The following is a 6,637-nucleotide window of genomic DNA, read 5'->3' on the forward strand; positions in this document are numbered from 1 at the left end:
GATGCTTGGTGACTTTACTGCACCTAATTCCAATTTACATGGAAGAAGCATCTCCATTCCTGCCATTGGAGCAAACAACTTTGAGCTGAAACCTCAATTAGTTTCTCTGATACAGCAGAACTGCAAGTTTCATGGACTTCCATCTGAAGATCCTTTTCAGTTCTTAACTGAATTCTTGCAGATATGTGATACTGTTAAGACTAATGGAGTAGATCCTGAAGTCTACAGGCTCATGCTTTTCCCTTTTGCTGTAAGAGACAGAGCTAGATTATGGTTGGATTCTCAACCCAAAGACAGCCTGAACTCTTGGGATAAGCTGGTCACGGCTTTCTTAGCCAAGTACTTTCCTCCTCAAAAGCTGAGCAAGCTTAGAGCTGATGTTCAAACCTTCAGACAGAAAGAAGGTGAATCCCTCTATGAAGCTTGGGAAAGATACAAACAGTTGACCAAAAAGTGTCCTTCTGACATGCTTTCAGAATGGACCATCCTGGATATATTCTATGATGGTTTATCTGAGTTATCAAAAATATCACTGGACACTTCTGCAGGTGGATCCATTCACCTAAAGAAAACGTCTGCAGAAGCTCAAGAACTCATTGACATGGTTGCTAATAACCAGTTCATGTACACTTCTGAAAGGAATCCTGTGAGTAATGGGACGCCTATGAAGAAGGGAGTTCTTGAAGTTGATACTCTGAATGCCATATTCGCTCAGAATAAAATATTGACTCAGCAAGTCAATATGATCTCTCAGAGTCTGCATGGAATGCAAGCTGCATCCAACAGTACTCAAGAGGCATCTTCTGAAGAAGAAGCTTATGATCCTGAGAACCCTGCAATAGCAGAGGTAAATTACTTAGGTGAACCTTATGGAAACACCTATAACTCAACATGGAGAAATCATCCAAATTTCTCATGGAAGGATCAAAAGCCCCAACAAGGCTTTAATAATGGTGGAAGAAACAGGTTTAACAATAATAAACCTTTTCCATCATCCACTCAGCAACAGACAGAGAACACTGAACAAAATGCTTCTAATTTAGCAAATCTAGTCTCTGATCTATCCAAGGCCACTGTGAGTTTCATGAATGAAACAAGGTTTTCCATTAAAAATCTGGAAGCACAAGTGGGCCAGCTGAGTAAAAGGATCACTGAAATCCCTCCTAGTACTCTCCCAAGCAATACAGAAGAGAATCCAAAAGGAGAGTGCAAGGCCATTGACATAAGCGCCATGGCCGAACCTGCAAGGGAAGGAGAGGACGTGAATTCCAAGGAGGAAGACCTCCTGGGACGTCTAGTGATCAATAAGGAGCTTCCCTCTGAGGAACCAAAGGACTCTGAGGCTCATCTAGAGACCATAGAGATTCCATTGAACCTCCTTATGCCCTTCATGAGCTCTGATGAGTATTCCTCTTCTGAAGAGAATGAGGATGTTACTGAAGAGCAAACTGCCAAGTTTCTTGGTGCAATCATGAAGCTGAATGCCAAATTATTTGGCATTGATGCTTGGGAAGTTGAACCTCCCTTGTTCATCAATGAACTAAGTGATCTGGATCAACTGACATTGCCTCAGAAGAGACAGGATCCTGGAAAGTTCATAATACCCTGTACCATAGGCACCATGATCTTTAAGGCTCTGTGTGACCTTGGTTCAGGAATAAACCTCATGCCCCTCTCTGTAATAGAGAAACTGGGAATCTATGGGGTGCAAGCTGCTAAAATCTCACTAGAGATGGCAGACAGCTCAAGAAAACAGGCTTATGGACAAGTAGAGGATGTATTAGTAAAGGTTGAGGACCTTTACATCCCTGCTGATTTCATAGTCCTGGATACTGGAAAGGAAGAGGATGAATCCATCATCCTAGGAAGACCTTTCCTGGCCACAGCAAGAGCTGTGATTGATGTTGACAGAGGCGAAATAGTCCTTCAATGGAATGAGAACTCCCTTGTGTTTAAAACTCAAGGATCTCCCTCTGCAACCATGGAGAGGAAGCAGAAAAAGCTTCTCTCAAAGCAGAGTCAACCAGAGCCCCCACAGTCAAACTCTAAGTTTGGTGTTGGGAGACCACAACCAAACTCTAAGTTTGGTGTTGAACTCCCATATCCAAACTCTAAGTTTGGTGTTGGAGAGTCTCAACAAAGCTCTGCACATCTGTGAGGCTCCATGAGAGCTCACTGTCAAGCTATTGACATTAATGTAGCGCTTGTTGGGAGGCAACCCAATGTTTATCTAATTCTTATTTTTATTGTTTTTCATGTTTTCTTAGGTTCATGATCATGTGGAGTCACAAAATAAATATAAAAATTGAAAACGGAATCAAAAACAGCAGAAGAAAAATCACACCCTGGAGGAGCATCTATCTGGCGTTCAAACGCCAGAACAGAGCATAGTTCTGGCACTGAACGCCCAGAATGGGAGCATCCTGGCGCTGAACGCCCAGAACAAGCATGGTTCTGGCGTTCAACGCCAGAAATGGCAGCAAAGGGGCGTTGAACGCCCAAAATGGGCACCAACCTGGCGCTGAACGCCCAGAGTTGTGTGCAAGGGCATTTTACATGCCTAAATTGGTGCAGGGATGTAAATACCTTGACACCTCAGGATCTGTGGACCCCACAGGATCATCTCAGGATCTGTGGACCCCACAGGATCCCCACCTACCTCATCATCTCTCTTTCCATTCATGATCATCCCTTCTTTTTTTCCATTTACCACTCACATCCATACAACCACTACCTTCAAAATTCAACATCTCTCTCCCACCCAATCCCACCCATATGGCCGAATACACACCTCCATCCATCTCCTCCATATCCTCTTCTTCTTCTTCTATTCTTTCTTCTTTTGCTCGAGGGCGAGCAACATTCTAAGTTTGGTGTGGTAAAAGCATAGCTTTTTTGTTTTTTCCATAACCATTGATGGCACCTAAGGCCAGAGAAACCTCTAGAAAGAGGAAAGGGAAGACAAAAGCTTCCATCAAGGGTCTATAGCTCAGTGGTAGAACATTTGACTGCAAATCAAGAGATCCCTGAGATACCTCAGGGGATACATTTTCTTCCACACAATTATTGGAAGCAACTAAGGGTGGAACATCAAGAGCACTCCATCATCCTTCATGAAATCAGAGAAGATCTAAAAGCAATGAAGGAGGAGCAGCCAAGGCAAGGAAGAGACATAGAAGAGCTCAAGGACATCACTAAGGTAGACTCATTCCTTGTTCTTACTTTCTCTGTTTTTCATTTTCTATGTTATGTGCTTATCTATGTTTGTGTCTTCATTACATGATCATTAGTAGTTAGTAACTCTGTCTTAAAGTTATGAATGTCCTATGAATCCATCACCTCTCTTAAAATAAAAACTGTTTTAATTCAAAAGAACAAGAAGTACATGAGTTTTGAATTTATCCTTGAACTTAGTTTAATTATATTGATGTGGTGATAATGCTTCTTGTTTTCTGAATGTATGCTTGAACAGTGCATATGTCTTTTGAAGTTGTTGTTTAAGAATGTTAAATATGTTGGCTCTTGAAAGAATGATGACTAGGAGACATGTTATTTGATAATCTGAAAAATCATAAAAATGATTCTTGAAGCAAGAAAAAGCAGCAAAGAGCAAAGCTTGCAGAAAAAAAAATAGGCGAAAAAAAAAATAGAAAGAAAAAGCAAGCAGAAAAAGCCAAAAGCTCTTAAAACCAAGAGGTAAGAGCAAAAAGCCAATAACCCTTAAAACCAAAAGGCAAGGGCAAATAAAAAGGATCCCAAGGCTTTGAGCATCAGTGGATAGGAGGGCCTAAAGGAATAAAATCCTGGTCTAAGCGGCTAAACCAAGCTATCCCTAACCATGTGCTTGTGGCGTGTAGGTGTCAAGTGAAAACTTGAGACTGAGCGGTTAAAGTCAAGGTCCAAAGTAAAAAAAAAAAAGAGAGTGTGCTTAAGAACCCTGGACACCTCTAATTGGGGACTTTAGCAAAGCTGAGTCACAATCTGAAAAGGTTCACCCAATTATGTGTCTGTGGCATTTATGTATCCGGTGGTAATACTGGAAAACAAAATGCTTAGGGCCACGGCCAAGACTCATAAAGAAGCTGTGTTCAAGAATCATCATGCTGAACTAAGAGAGTCAATAACACTATTCGAAATCTGAAGTTCCTATAGATGCCAATCATTCTGAACCTCAATGGATAAAGTGAGATGCCAAAACTATTCAAGAGGCAAAAAGCTATAAGTCCCGCTCATATGATTGAAGCTCTGTTTCATTGATAGTTTGGAATTTATAGTATATTCTATTCTTTTTATCCTATTTTGATTTTCAGTTGCTTGGGGACAAGCAACAATTTAAGTTTGGTGTTGTGATGAGCGGATAATTTATACGCTTTTTGACATTGTTTTTAGTATGTTTTTAGTAGGATCTAGTTACTTTTAGGGATGTTTTTAATAGATTTTGTGTTAAATTCACATTTCTGGACTTTACTATGAGTTTGTGTGTTTTTCTGTGATTTCAGGTATTTTCTGGCTGAAATTGAGGGACTTGAGCAGAAATCAGATTCAGAGGTTGAAAAAGGACTGCTGATGCTGTTGGATTCTGACCTCCCTGCACTCAAAATGGATTTTCTGGAGCTACAGAACTCGAAATGGCGCGCTTCCAATTGCGTTGGAAAGTAGACATCCAGGGCTTTCCAGCAATATATAATAGTCCATACTTTGGCCAAGAATTGACGACGTAAACTGGCGTTCAACGCCAGCTTTCTACCCAAATCTGGCGTCCAGCGCCAGAAAAGGACCCAAAACCAGAGTTGAACGCCCAAACTGGCACAAAAACTGGCGTTCAACTCCACAATTGGCCTCTGCACGTGCAACACTTAAACTCAGCCCAAACACACACCAAGTGGGCCCCAGAAGTGGATTTATACATCAAATACTTACTCATGTAAACCCTAGTAGCTAGTTTATTATAAATAGGACCTCTTACTATTGTATTAGACATCTTTGGTCTCAGTTTTAATCCATTGTTCATCTTAGGAGACTATTGATCTCGTTTAGGGGGCTGGCCATCTCGGCCATGCCTGGACCTTCACTTATGTATTTTCATACGGTAGAGTTTCTACACTCCATAGATTAAGGTGTGGAGCTCTGCTGTCCCTCAAAGATTAATGCAAAGTACTACTGTTTTTTATTCAATTCTTCTTATTTCTCTTCTAAGATATCCATTCGCACCCAAGAACGTGATGAAGGTGATGATTATGTGTGACGCTCATCATCCTTCTCCCTTATGAACGCGTGCCTGACAAACACTTCTGTTCTACATGAAATAAGCTAGAATGAGTATCTCTTAGATCTCCTAACCAGAATCTTCGTGGCGTAAGCTAGAATGATGGCGGCATTCAAGAGAATCCGGAAGGTCTAAACCTTGTCTGTGGTATTCTGAGTAGGATTCAATGATTGAATGACTGTGACGAGCTTCAAACTCGCGAGTGCTAGGCGTTAGTGACAGACGCAAAAGGAGGGTGAATCCTATTCCAGCATGATCGGGAACCGACAGATGAATAGCCGTGCCGTGACAGGGTGCGTGAGCATATTATTCACTGAGAGGAGGGGATGTAGCCACTGACAACGGTGATGCCCTTGCATAAAGCCAGCCATGGAAAGGAGTAAGACTGATTGGATGAAGATAGCAGGAAAGCAGAGGTTCAGAGGAACGAAAAGCATCTCCATTCGCTTATCTGAAATTCTTACCAATGATTTACATAAGTATTTCTATCCCTATTTTATTATATTAAATTCGAAAACACCATTATCACTTTATATCTGCCTGACTGAGATTTACAAGGTGACCATAGCTTGCTTCATACCAACAATCTCCGTGGGATTCGACCCTTACTCACGTAAGGTATTACTTGGACGACCCAGTGCACTTGCTGGTTAGTTGTATCGAAGTTGTGACAATTATGTATTGAGATCAGAGCACCAAGCTTTGGAGCCATTACCAGGGATTGTTTGAGCCTGGACATCACAATTTTGTGCACCAATTATCATGAGTTAATCTCGCCTAGTTAACCCCAAACATCGAGGAGTAAGTCAAGCAAGCATAATTGACCTTAATCCATAAGTTCTAACTAACTTACCAAACTAGTTGATAAAAGGCTAGCTTTAATGGAAACAAGAATCAACTAATTTCCCAATAATTATCACTAAATGTTGGACATTATGGCTCTAGTAATCCATGAACTCATTTTCCCCAAGCCAAGGGGTGGAAATTACGCCATAATCAAAATTGGCATTTTATCGAACACATAGTAGGCATAAACATAAAACATGGCAAAATTGATAAATTAAGGAAAGCTATGAACCATAAATGCTCAAAGTCAATAAAGACAATTAAAACAAACATATAAAAGCCATCAAACATCAAATTAAACAACTACGAATTCAAAATTGCAAACTATGTGAATATTGACAAGAGTGAGTAAAATATATGAAAGTGAAGAACAAGAAATGTAATTGAAAGAGAAATTAAAGAAGTACTTACAATGCAATTGTTAGAATCCAAAACCAAACTTGAAGTATAAAATTCTACAAACCCTAATTAAAACCCTAAGAGATAATTTCCTAATCTACACTACTCCTACTCCTACTATGTGTT

The 6,637-nt window shown here is 40.5% G+C and overlaps 1 non-coding gene across 1 annotated transcript; it reads right to left on the bottom strand.

The window, feature by feature from the left end:
* Window positions 1-364: 364 nt before the first annotated feature.
* Window positions 365-472, bottom strand: LOC112745397 (small nucleolar RNA R71). The gene has a single exon (XR_003173328.1). It is a non-coding gene; the product is annotated as a small nucleolar RNA R71 (small nucleolar RNA).
* Window positions 473-6,637: the final 6,165 nt, after the last annotated feature.

The sequence above is a fragment of the Arachis hypogaea genome, chromosome 14 (assembly GCF_003086295.3).
Source record: "Arachis hypogaea cultivar Tifrunner chromosome 14, arahy.Tifrunner.gnm2.J5K5, whole genome shotgun sequence".
Lineage (NCBI taxonomy): Eukaryota > Viridiplantae > Streptophyta > Magnoliopsida > Fabales > Fabaceae > Arachis > Arachis hypogaea.